The following is a 14,151-nucleotide window of genomic DNA, read 5'->3' on the forward strand; positions in this document are numbered from 1 at the left end:
AACAACAGTACGATTGCACCGCGTGTTTCCATGTGGCGCTACCTACGTGACCGTGGAGAAGACATGAGGAAGTGGCATGATCAGCCTACTTCTGCACTACGAGCACGGGTGAAAGAACTACTAGACATACCAACCACCAGTGGAGTTGCTCCAGTCATCACAGGTAACCAATAGAGGGGCCCTGCCCTCAGTCAGGGGAGGGAAAGGGATAATAGAGTTTATTGGACTGTGTGGATTCGATGGCCTGGCACATCAGAACCACAGAAATATAAGGCACTGGTGGATACCGGTGCACAGTGCACCCTAATGCCCTCCAGTCATGAAGGGACAGAATCAATCCATATTTCTGGAGTGACTGGGGGCTCTCAAGAATTGACTGTGCTGGAGGCTGAAATAAGCCTCACTGGCAAAGACTGGCAAAAACATCCTATTGTGACTGGCCCAGGGGCTCCATGTATACTGGGTATTGATTACCTCAGAAGGGGGCATTTCAAGGATCCTAAGGGGTATCGATGGGCCTTTGGGATAGCTGCTGTAGATATGGACAACATTAAGCAGCTGTCTGTTTTGCCTGGCCTGTCAGAGGACCCGTCTGTTGTGGGGCTGCTACGAGTAAAAGAGCAGCAGGTACCGATTGCTACAAAGACAGTGCACAGACGGCAGTATCGCACCAACAGGGATTCCTTGCTCCCCATTCATGATTTGATTCGCCAGTTGGAGAATCAGGGAGTGATCAGTAAAACTCACTCACCTTTTAACAGTCCCATATGGCCAGTGCGTAAAGCCAGTGGAGAATGGAGGCTGACAGTAGACTACCGTGGCCTGAATGAGGTCACACCCCCATTGAGCGCTGCTGTGCCGGACATGTTGGAACTCCAGTACGAGCTGGAGTCAAAAGCAGCCAAATGGTATGCCACCATTGACATTGCCAATGCCTTCTTTTCTATTCCTTTGGCTGCAGAATGTAAGCCACAGTTTGCCTTCACCTGGAGGGGCATTCAGTATACTTGGAACCGTTTGCCCCAGGGGTGGAAACACAGCCCAACCATTTGCCATGGGTTGGTCCAAACTGTATTGGAACAGGGTGGTGCTCCTGAACACCTGCAGTACATTGATGACATTGTTGTGTGGGGTGATACAGCAGAAGAGGCTTTCACTAAAGGAGAGCAGATCATCCAAATTCTTCTACAAGCCGGCTTTGCTATTAAGCGAAGCAAAGTAAAAGGACCTGCCCAGGAAATTCAGTTCTTAGGTATAAAGTGGCAGGATGGACGTCGTCACATCCCAACAGATGTGATCGACAAAATCACTGCCATGTCTCCACCAACTAGCAAGAAAGAGACACAATCTTTCCTGGGTGCAGTAGGCTTTTGGAGGATGCACATTCCAAACTACAGCCTCATTGTAAGCCCCCTTTATCAGGTGACGCGGAAGAAGAACGATTTTGCATGGGGCCCTGAGCAGCAGCAGGCTTTCGAACAGATTAAACAAGAGATAGCCCGAGCTGTAGCTCTGGGGCCAGTACGGACTGGACAGGATGTAAAGAACATCCTCTATACTGCTGCTGGAGAGAAAGGCCCCACTTGGAGTTTGTGGCAAAGAGCCTCAGGAGAGACCCGAGGCCGACCCCTGGGATTCTGGAGTCGATCATATAAGGGGTCTGAAGAGTGCTACACTCCAACTGAGAAGGAGATCTTAGCCGCGTATGAGGGGGTTCGGGCTGCTTCCGAAGTAGTTGGGACTGAAACACAGCTCCTTTTGGCACCTCGACTGCCAGTGCTGAACTGGATGTTCAAAGGACAGGTTCCCTCCACTCATCATGCTACCGATGTCACCTGGAGCAAGTGGATTACGCTGATTACACAGCGAGCGCGAATGGGAAACCTCAATCGTCCAGGAATCCTAGAGGTAATCATGGACTGGCCTGAAGATAAAAGGTTTGGAACATCACCAGCAGAAGAGGTATCACGTGCTAAAGAGGCCCCACCATACAACGAATTACCAGAAAATGAAAAGAAATATGCCCTATTCACTGACGGATCATGTCGCATTGTAGGGAAGCATCGCAAATGGAAAGCTGCTGTGTGGAGCCCCACACGACAGGTTGCAGAGGCCACCGAAGGTAAGGGAGAATCAAGTCAGTTTGCAGAGGTAAAAGCTGTCCAGCTGGCCTTAGATGTTGCTGAACGGGAGAGGTGGCCAATGCTGTATCTTTATACTGACTCATGGATGGTGGCAAATGCCTTATGGGGGTGGTTACAGAGGTGGGAACAAAACAACTGGCAACGGAAGGGTAAATCTGTTTGGGCCGCTGAATTATGGAAGGACATTGCTGCCCGAACAAAGAATATGGTTGTAAAGGTGCGTCATGTGGATGCACATGTGCCCAAAAGTCGGGCTACTGAAGAACAACAAAACAACCATCAGGTAGATAAAGCTGCCAAAATTGAGGTGGCTCAAATTGACTTGGACTGGCAGAATAAGGGTGAATTATTTCTAGCTCGATGGGCTCATGAGACCTCAGGTCATCAAGGAAGAGACGCGACATATAAGTGGGCCAGAGACCGAGGGGTGGACTTAACCATGGACGCTATTGCGCAGATTATTCATGATTGTGAAACATGTGCCATAATTAAACAAGCCAAAAGGATGAAACCTCTCTGGGAGGAAGGGCGGTGGCAAAAGTATAAATATGGGGAGGCGTGGCAGGTTGATTATATCACCTTGCCACGATCTCGCAGTGGTAAGTGTTATGTACTCACCATGGTAGAGGCAACCACTGGGTGGCTTGAAACATACGCAGTACCCCATGCAACTGCTCGAAACACCATATTAGGTCTTGAGAAACAAGTCCTATGGCGACATGGCACCCCAGAAAGAATTGAATCTGATAATGGGACACATTTTAAAAATTCCCTTATAAATACTTGGGCCAAAGATCATGGCATTGAGTGGATTTATCATATTCCCTACCATGCACCAGCTTCTGGTAAAATTGAACGATATAATGGGTTGTTGAAAACTATGTTGAAAGCAATGGGTGGTGGAACATTTAAGCACTGGGAGAAGAATCTGGCAGAAGCCACTTGGTTGGTGAATACTAGAGGATCTGTCAATCGTGATGGTCCTAGTCAATCTAGCCCCCTACACACTGTAGAAGGAGATAAGGTCCCTGTTGTACATGTAAAGAACATGTTGGGAAAAGCTGTTTGGGTCCTTCCGGCTTCTGGAAAGGGCAAACCTATCCGTGGAACTGTCTTTGCCCAGGGACCTGGGTGCACTTGGTGGGTAATGCAGAAGGATGGGGATGTTCAATGTGTGCCACAAGGGAATTTAATGCTGGGGGAGTGCAGTCAATAATTTTATGTATTTATATATATATGTTTGCATGTGTAGTGTATTTTAGTTATTATAGTTGTACATTTAGTTATGTTACATGTAATTCTACTGTTTAGCTATCATAATTTTACATATGTGTATATATATGTATATATATATTTACTATGATGTAATAATGTAGAATAAGGGGTGGAATGTCATGGTTTTTTAATTTTGTAATTTTGCTATCAGTATTCCACATCATAACATCATGTAAAGTATGGATACTTCTATTGAATGTGCAGTCCACAGAAGAAGACTACATATCCCAGAGAACAACAGGGTTAATGATAAGTCACGGGACCAGGACTCTATATAATCTCGTTTCCAGGCTGGAGTGCCCTCCTTCTTCTCTCGAACTTCTCGGAGAGTGGGAAGCGTTTCAGCCGTGTCGCCTAGAGTTCACAGTAGGCCTCTCGGTTTTCGGGGACTCTCTCTCTCTGTTTCGTTCGATTTGTTAGCCTCAATTATATTATATTGTGTTATCTTGTATTTAGGTATCATATTTAGTAAAATAAGTTTTTCCTCCTTAGATTGTCGCTGTTTTATCCCACTCCCTTTTTCCCCCTCCTTTCCGGGCCCGGGGGGGGGGCCCACGGGGTGGCTTCCCCTGTCACGGGCATAGGTAAATCTAAGTAACCCGTGACACATATGAAACACTGTTATTGGAATACCTCTTTCCCTTTTCAAAATAAGGACATTTCCAACAGAAATATTGATTTCTGACAAATTTTAGAAGAATGTCACACAAATATCAGTACCTATCCCGGAAATAAAAGTTCTCTCCTAAGAATCATTCTTTATCCTTGCAAGGACATGGTTTTCTCACCAAAATAATGCTTTTTATCCCTTTAAAATAGCGCTGTTTCCCAGAAATACTGGTTTTCATCCCCAAAAGAAGACATTTTCTCTACAAAATGAAGCTTTGTAGCAAAATATGACACATTGTTTCCAGAATACCTTTTCTCTTCTACAAATTGAGGACATTACTAACAGAAATACCTTTTCTCCTCTACAAAATAAGGACATTTCCAACAGATATATCCTTTTCTGACAGATTTTAGAAAAAAATTCACAGGAATATCAATACTTACACCAGAAATAAAAAGGTCTCTCTTAGGTATCACTTTTTACCCTTGCAAAAATATGGTTTTCTTACCAAAATAATGTTTTTCATCTCTACAAACAGCATTTTCTAAACCTAAATGTGGTTTTCATCTTCAAAAGAAATCGATTTCTCTACAAAATTATCGTTTGTAGCCATATATGACACATTGTTTCCAGAATAACTCTTTTCATCTAAAAAAGAATGACATTTCCAACAGAAATATCGATTTCTGACAAATTTTAGAAGTAGGTCACATGAATATCGACACTTATCCCAGAAATGAAAAGTACACTCTTAGGTATCACTCTTCATCCTTGCAAAACTATGGTTTTCTTCCCAAACTAATGCTTTTCATCCCTACAAATAGCAATTTCTCCCTAAATTACTGGTTTCCATCCCCAAAAGAAAACACATTCTCTTTAAAAGGATGCTTTGTAATAAATTATGATTCTTTGATTCCAGAATATCTGTCTTCCCCTATAAAATAATGACATTAACATAAGAATTATCCATTTCAGACAAATTTCCGATGTATTTCACACTAATATCAATACTTATACCAGAAAAAAATGTGTTCTCTCTCAGGTATCACTCTTGAATCTTGCCAAAAATTCTTTTTCTTACCAATACAAAGCTTTTCATCATTACAAGTAGCATTTTCTACCCAAAAAAGTGGTTTTCATCCCCAATAGAAATCGTTTTCTCTACAAATGGTCCCTTGTACCAACATATGAAACACTGTTATTGGAATACCTCTTTCCCTCTTCAAAATAAGGACATTTCCAACAGAAATATTGATTTCTGACAAATTTTAGAAGAATGTCACACAAATATCAGTACCTATCCCGGAAATAAAAGTTCTCTCCTAAGAATCATTCTTTATCCTTGCAAGGACATGGTTTTCTCACCAAAATAATGCTTTTTATCCTTTTAAAATAGCGCTGTTTCCCAGAAATACTGGTTTTCATCCCCAAAAGAAGACATTTTCTCTACAAAATGAAGCTTGGTAGCAAAATATGACACATTGTTTCCAGAATACCTTTTCTCTTCTACAAATTGAGGACGTTACTAACGGAAATACCTTTTCTCCTCTACAAAATAAGGACATTTCCAACAGATATATCCTTTTCTGACAGATTTTAGAAAAAATTCACAGGAATATCAATACTTATACCAGAAATAAAAAGGTCTCTCTTAGGTATCACTCTTTACCCTTGCAAAAATATGGTTTTCTTACCAAAATAATGTTTTTCATCTCTACAAACAGCATTTTCTAAACCTAAAGGTGGTTTTCATCTTCAAAAGAAATCGATTTCTTTACAAAATTATCGTTTGTAGCCATATATGACACATTGTTTCCCATTGTTTCCAGAATAACTCTTTTCATCTAAAAAAGAATGACATTTCCAACAGAAATATCGATTTCTGACAAATTTTAGAAGTAGGTCACATGAATATCGACACTTATCCCAGAAATGAAAAGTACACTCTTAGGTATCACTCTTCATCCTTGCAAAACTATGGTTTTCTTCCCAAACTAATGCTTTTCATCCCTACAAATAGCAATTTCTCCCTAAATTACTGGTTTCCATCCCCAAAAGAAAACACATTCTCTTTAAAAGGATGCTTTGTAATAAATTATGATTCTTTGATTCCAGAATATCTGTCTTCCCCTATAAAATAATGACATTAACATAAGAATTATCCATTTCAGACAAATTTCCGATGTATTTCACACTAATATCAATACTTATACCAGAAAAAAATGTGTTCTCTCTCAGGTATCACTCTTGAATCTTGCCAAAAATTCTTTTTCTTACCAATACAAAGCTTTTCATCATTACAAGTAGCATTTTCTACCCAAAAAAGTGGTTTTCATCCCCAATAGAAATCGTTTTCTCTACAAATGGTCCCTTGTAGCAACATATGAAACACTGTTATTGGAATACCTCTTTCCCTCTTCAAAATAAGGACATTTCCAACAGAAATATTGATTTCTGACAAATTTTAGAAGAATGTCACACAAATATCAGTACCTATCCCGGAAATAAAAGTTCTCTCCTAAGAATCATTCTTTATCCTTGCAAGGACATGGTTTTCTCACCAAAATAATGCTTTTTATCCTTTTAAAATAGCGCTGTTTCCCAGAAATACTGGTTTTCATCCCCAAAAGAAGACATTTTCTCTACAAAATGAAGCTTGGTAGCAAAATATGACACATTGTTTCCAGAATACCTTTTCTCTTCTACAAATTGAGGACGTTACTAACGGAAATACCTTTTCTCCTCTACAAAATAAGGACATTTCCAACAGATATATCCTTTTCTGACAGATTTTAGAAAAAATTCACAGGAATATCAATACTTATACCAGAAATAAAAAGGTCTCTCTTAGGTATCACTCTTTACCCTTGCAAAAATATGGTTTTCTTACCAAAATAATGTTTTTCATCTCTACAAACAGCATTTTCTAAACCTAAAGGTGGTTTTCATCTTCAAAAGAAATCGATTTCTTTACAAAATTATCGTTTGTAGCCATATATGACACATTGTTTCCAGAATAACTCTTTTCGTCTAAAAAAGAATGACATTTCCAACAGAAATATCGATTTCTGACAAATTTTAGAAGTAGGTCACATGAATATCGACACTTATCCCAGAAATGAAAAGTACACTCTTAGGTATCACTCTTCATCCTTGCAAAACTATGGTTTTCTTCCCAAACTAATGCTTTTCATCCCTACAAATAGCAATTTCTCCCTAAATTACTGGTTTCCATCCCCAAAAGAAAACACATTCTCTTTAAAAGGATGCTTTGTAATAAATTATGATTCTTTGATTCCAGAATATCTGTCTTCCCCTATAAAATAATGACATTAACATAAGAATTATCCATTTCAGACAAATTTCCGATGTATTTCACACTAATATCAATACTTATACCAGAAAAAAATGTGTTCTCTCTCAGGTATCACTCTTGAATCTTGCCAAAAATTCTTTTTCTTACCAATACAAAGCTTTTCATCATTACAAGTAGCATTTTCTACCCAAAAAAGTGGTTTTCATCCCCAATAGAAATCGTTTTCTCTACAAATGGTCCCTTGTACCAACATATGAAACACTGTTATTGGAATACCTCTTTCCCTCTTCAAAATAAGGACATTTCCAACAGAAATATTGATTTCTGACAAATTTTAGAAGAATGTCACACAAATATCAGTACCTATCCCGGAAATAAAAGTTCTCTCCTAAGAATCATTCTTTATCCTTGCAAGGACATGGTTTTCTCACCAAAATAATGCTTTTTATCCCTTTAAAATAGCGCTGTTTCCCAGAAATACTGGTTTTCATCCCCAAAAGAAGACATTTTCTCTACAAAATGAAGCTTGGTAGCAAAATATGACACATTGTTTCCAGAATACCTTTTCTCTTCTACAAATTGAGGATGTTACTAACGGAAATACCTTTTCTCCTCTACAAAATAAGGACATTTCCAACAGATATATCCTTTTCTGACAGATTTTAGAAAAAATTCACAGGAATATCAATACTTATACCAGAAATAAAAAGGTCTCTCTTAGGTATCACTCTTTACCCTTGCAAAAATATGGTTTTCTTACCAAAATAATGTTTTTCATCTCTACAAACAGCATTTTCTAAACCTAAAGGTGGTTTTCATCTTCAAAAGAAATCGATTTCTTTACAAAATTATCGTTTGTAGCCATATATGACACATTGTTTCCAGAATAACTCTTTTCATCTAAAAAAGAATGACATTTCCAACAGAAATATCGATTTCTGACAAATTTTAGAAGTAGGTCACATGAATATCGACACTTATCCCAGAAATTAAAAGTACACTCTTAGGTATCACTCTTCATCCTTGCAAAACTATGGTTTTCTTCCCAAACTAATGCTTTTCATCCCTACAAATAGCAATTTCTCCCTAAATTACTGGTTTTCATCCCCAAAAGAAGACACATTCTCTTTAAAACGATGCTTTGTAATAAATTATGATTCTTTGATTCCAGAATATCTGTCTTCCCCTATAAAATAATGACATTAACATAAGAATTATCCATTTCAGACAAATTTCCGATGTATTTCACACTAATATCAATACTTATACCAGAAAAAAATGTGTTCTCTCTCAGGTATCACTCTTGAATCTTGCCAAAAATTCTTTTTCTTACCAATACAAAGCTTTTCATCATTACAAGTAGCATTTTCTACCCAAAAAAGTGGTTTTCATCCCCAATAGAAATCGTTTTCTCTACAAATGGTCCCTTGTACCAACATATGAAACACTGTTATTGGAATACCTCTTTCCCTCTTCAAAATAAGGACATTTCCAACAGAAATATTGATTTCTGACAAATTTTAGAAGAATGTCACACAAATATCAGTACCTATCCCGGAAATAAAAGTTCTCTCCTAAGAATCATTCTTTATCCTTGCAAGGACATGGTTTTCTCACCAAAATAATGCTTTTTATCCCTTTAAAATAGCGCTGTTTCCCAGAAATACTGGTTTTCATCCCCAAAAGAAGACATTTTCTCTACAAAATGAAGCTTGGTAGCAAAATATGACACATTGTTTCCAGAATACCTTTTCTCTTCTACAAATTGAGGACGTTACTAACGGAAATACCTTTTCCCCTCTACAAAATAAGGACATTTCCAACAGATATATCCTTTTCTGACAGATTTTAGAAAAATTTCACAGGAATATCAATACTTATACCAGAAATAAAAAGGTCTCTCTTAGGTATCACTCTTTACCCTTGCAAAAATATGGTTTTCTTACCAAAATAATGTTTTTCATCTCTACAAACAGCATTTTCTAAACCTAAAATTGGATTTCATCACCAAAAGAAATCGATTTCTCTACAAAATTATCGTTTGTAGCCAAATATGACACATTGTTTCCAGAATAACTCTTTTCATCTAAAAAAGAATGGCATTTCCAACAGAAATATCGATTTCTGACAAATTTTAGAAGTAGGTCACATGAATATCGACACTTATCCCAGAAACGAAAAGTACACTCTTAGGTATCACTCTTCATCCTTGCAAAACTATGGTTTTCTTCCCAAACTAATGCTTTTCATCCCTACAAATAGCAATTTCTCCCTAAATTACTGGTTTTCATCCCCAAAAGAAGACACATTCTCTTTAAAACGATGCTTTGTAACAAATTATGACACATTGATTCCAGAATATCTGTCTTCCCCTACAAAATAATGACATTAACATAAGAATTATCCATTTCAGACAAATTTCCGATGTATTTCACACTAATATCAATACTTACACCAGAAAAAAATGTGTTCTCTCTCAGGTATCACTCTTGAATCTTGCCAAAAATTCTTTTTCTTACCAATACAAAGCTTTTCATCATTACAAGTAGCATTTTCTACCCAAAAAAGTGGTTTTCATCCCCAATAGAAATCGTTTTCTCTACAAATGGTCCCTTGTAGCAACATATGAAACACTGTTATTGGAATACCTCTTTCCCTCTTCAAAATAAGGACATTTCCAACAGAAATATCGATTTCTGACAAATTTTAGAAGAATGTCACACAAATATCAGTACCTATCCCGGAAATAAAAGTTCTCTCCTAAGAATCATTCTTTATCCTTGCAAGGACATGGTTTTCTCACCAAAATAATGCTTTTTATCCCTTTAAAATAGCGCTGTTTCCCAGAAATACTGGTTTTCATCCCCAAAAGAAGACATTTTCTCCTCAAAATGAAGCTTGGTAGCAAAATATGACACATTGTTTCCAGAATACCTTTTCTCTTCTACAAATTGAGGACATTACTAACAGAAATACCTTTTCTCCTCTACAAAATAAGGACATTTCCAACAGATATATCCTTTTCTGACAGATTTTAGAAAAAATTCACAGGAATATCAATACTTACACCAGAAATAAAAAGGTCTCTCTTAGGTATCACTTTTTACCCTTGCAAAAATATGGTTTTCTTACCAAAATAATGTTTTTCATCTCTACAAACAGCATTTTCTAAACCTAAATGTGGTTTTCATCTTCAAAAGAAATCGATTTCTCTACAAAATTATCGTTTGTAGCCATATATGACACATTGTTTCCAGAATAACTCTTTTAATCTAAAAAAGAATGACATTTCCAACAGAAATATCGATTTCTGACAAATTTTAGAAGTAGGTCACATGAATATCGACACTTATCCCAGAAATGAAAAGTACACTCTTAGGTATCACTCTTCATCCTTGCAAAACTATGGTTTTCTTCCCAAACTAATGCTTTTCATCCCTACAAATAGCAATTTCTCCCTAAATTACTGGTTTTCATCCCCAAAAGAAAACACATTCTCTTTAAAAGGATGCTTTGTAACAAATTATGATTCATTGATTCCAGAATATCTGTCTTCCACTACAAAATAATGACATTAACATAAGAATTATCCATTTCAGACAAATTTCCGATGTATTTCACACTAATATCAATACTTATACCAGAAAAAAATGTGTTCTCTCTCAGGTATCACTCTTGAATCTTGCCAAAAATTCTTTTTCTTACCAATACAAAGCTTTTCATCATTACAAGTAGCATTTTCTACCCAAAAAAGTGGTTTTCATCCCCAATAGAAATCGTTTTCTCTACAAATGGTCCCTTGCAGCAACACATGAAACACTGTTATTGGAATACCTCTTTCCCTCTTCTAAATAAGGACATTTCCAACAGAAATATCGATTTCTGACAAATTTTAGAAGAATGTCATACAAATATCAGTACCTATCCCGGAAATAAAAGTTCTCTCCTAAGAATCATTCTTTATCCTTGCAAGGACATGGTTTTCTCACCAAAATAATGCTTTTTATCCCTTTAAAATAGCGCTGTTTCCCAGAAATACTGGTTTTCATCCCCAAGAGAAGACATTTTCTCTACAAAATGAAGCTTGGTAGCAAAATATGACACATTGTTTCCAGAATACCTTTTCTCTTCTACAAATTGAGGACGTTACTAACGGAAATAACTTTTCTCCTCTACAAAATAAGGACATATCTAACAGATATATCCTTTTCTGACAGATTTTAGAAAAAATTCACAGGAATATCAATACTTATACCAGAAATAAAAAGGTCTCTCTTAGGTATCACTCTTTACCCTTGCAAAAATATGGTTTTCTTACCAAAATAATGTTTTTCATCTCTACAAACAGCATTTTCTAAACCTAAAGGTGGTTTTCATTTTCAAAAGAAATCGATTTCTCTACAAAATTATCGTTTGTAGCCATATATGACACATTGTTTCCAGAATAACTCTTTTCATCTAAAAAAGAATGACATTTCCAACAGAAATATCGATTTCTGACAAATTTTTGAAGTAGGTCACATGAATATCGACACTTATCCCAGAAATGAAAAGTACACTCTTAGGTATCACTCTTCATCCTTGCAAAACTATGGTTTTCTTCCCAAACTAATGCTTTTCATCCCTACAAATAGCAATTTCTCCCTAAATTACTGGTTTTCATCCCCAAAAGAAGACACATTCTCTTTAAAACGATGCTTTGTAACAAATTATGACACATTGATTCCAGAATATCTGTCTTCCCCTACAAAATAATGACATTAACATAAGAATTATCCATTTCAGACAAATTTCCGATGTATTTCACACTAATATCAATACTTACACGAGAAAAAAATGTGTTCTCTCTCAGGTATCACTCTTGAATCTTGCCAAAAATTCTTTTTCTTACCAATACAAAGCTTTTCATCATTACAAGTAGCATTTTCTACCCAAAAAAGTGGTTTTCATCCCCAATAGAAATCGTTTTCTCTACAAATGGTCCCTTGTAGCAACATATGAAACACTGTTATTGGAATACCTCTTTCCCTCTTCAAAATAAGGACATTTCCAACAGAAATATCGATTTCTGACAAATTTTAGAAGAATGTCACACAAATATCAGTATTTATCCCGGAAATACAAAGTTCTCTCCTAAGAATCATTCTTTATCCTTGCAAGGACATGGTTTCCTCACCAAAATAATGCTTTTTATCCCTTTAAAATAGCGTTGTTTCCCAGAAATACTGGTTTTCATCCCCAAAAGAAGACATTTTCTCTACAAAATGAAGCTTGGTAGCAAAATATGAAACATTGTTTCCAGAATACCTTTTCTCTTCTACAATTTGAGGACATTACTAACGGAAATACCTTTTCTCCTCTACAAAATAAGGACATTTCCAACAGATATATACTTTTCTGACAGATATTAGAAAAAATTCACAGGAATATCAATACTTATACCAGAAATAAAAAGGTCTCTCAGGTATCACTCTTTACCCTTGCAAAAATATGGTTTTCTTACTAAAATGTTTTTCATCTCTACAAACAGCATTTTCTAAACGTAAAGGTGGTTTTCATCTTCAAAAGAAATCGATTTCTCTACAAAATTATCGTTTGTAGCCAAATATGACACATTGTTTCCAGAATAACTCTTTTCATCTAAAAAAGAATGACATTTCCAACAGAAATATCGATTTCTGACAAATTTTAGAAGTAGGTCACATGAATATCGACACTTATCCCAGAAATGAAAAGTACACTCTTAGGTGTCACTCTTCATCCTTGCAAAACTAAGGTTTTCTTCCCAAAACTAATGCTTTTCATCCCTACAAATAGCAATTTCTCCCTAAATTACTGGTTTTCATCCTCAAAAGAAGACACGTTCTCTTTAAAAGGATGTATTGTAACTAATTATGACTCATTGATTCCAGAATATCTGTCTTCCCCTACAAAATAATGATATTAACATAAGAATTATCCATTTCAGACAAATTTCCGATGTATTTCACACTAATATCAATACTTACAACAGAAAAAAATGGGTTCTCTCTTAGGTATCACTCTTGAATCTTGCCAAAAATTCTTTTTCTTACCAATACAAAGCTTTTCATCATTACAAGTAGCATTTTCTACCCAAAAAAGTGGTTTTCATCCCCAATAGAAATCGTTTTCTCTACAAATGGTCCCTTGTAGCAACATATGAAACACTGTTATTGGAATACCCCTTTCCCTCTTCAAAATAAGGACATTTCCAACAGAAATATCGATTTCTGACAAATTTTAGAAGAATGTCACACAAATATCAGTATTTATCCCGGAAATACAAAGTTCTCTCCTAAGAATCATTCTTTATCCTTGCATAAACATGGTTTTCTCACCAAAATAATGCTTTTAATCCCTTTAAAATAGCGTTGTTTCCCAGAAATACTGGTTTTCATCCCCAAAAGAAGACATTTTCTCTACAAAATGAAGCTTTGTAGCAAAATATGACACATTGTTTCCAGAATACCTTTTCTCTTCTACAAATTGAGGACGTTACTAACAGAAATAACTTTCCTCCTCTACAAAATAAGGACATTTCCAACAGATATATCCTTTTCTGACAGATTTTAGAAAAATTTCACAGGAATATCAATACTTATACCAGAAATAAAAAGGTCTCTCTTAGGTATCACTCTTTACCCTTGCAAAAATATGGTTTTCTTACCAAAATAAGGTTTTTCATCTCTACAAAAAGCATTTTCTAAACGTAAAGGTGGTTTTCATCTTCAAAAGAAATCGATTTCTCTACAAAATTATCGTTTGTAGCCAAATATGACACATTG

Source organism: Coturnix japonica, chromosome W (genome assembly GCF_054131305.1).
Source record: "Coturnix japonica strain WE chromosome W, WE-NBRP24, whole genome shotgun sequence".
NCBI lineage: Eukaryota > Metazoa > Chordata > Aves > Galliformes > Phasianidae > Coturnix > Coturnix japonica.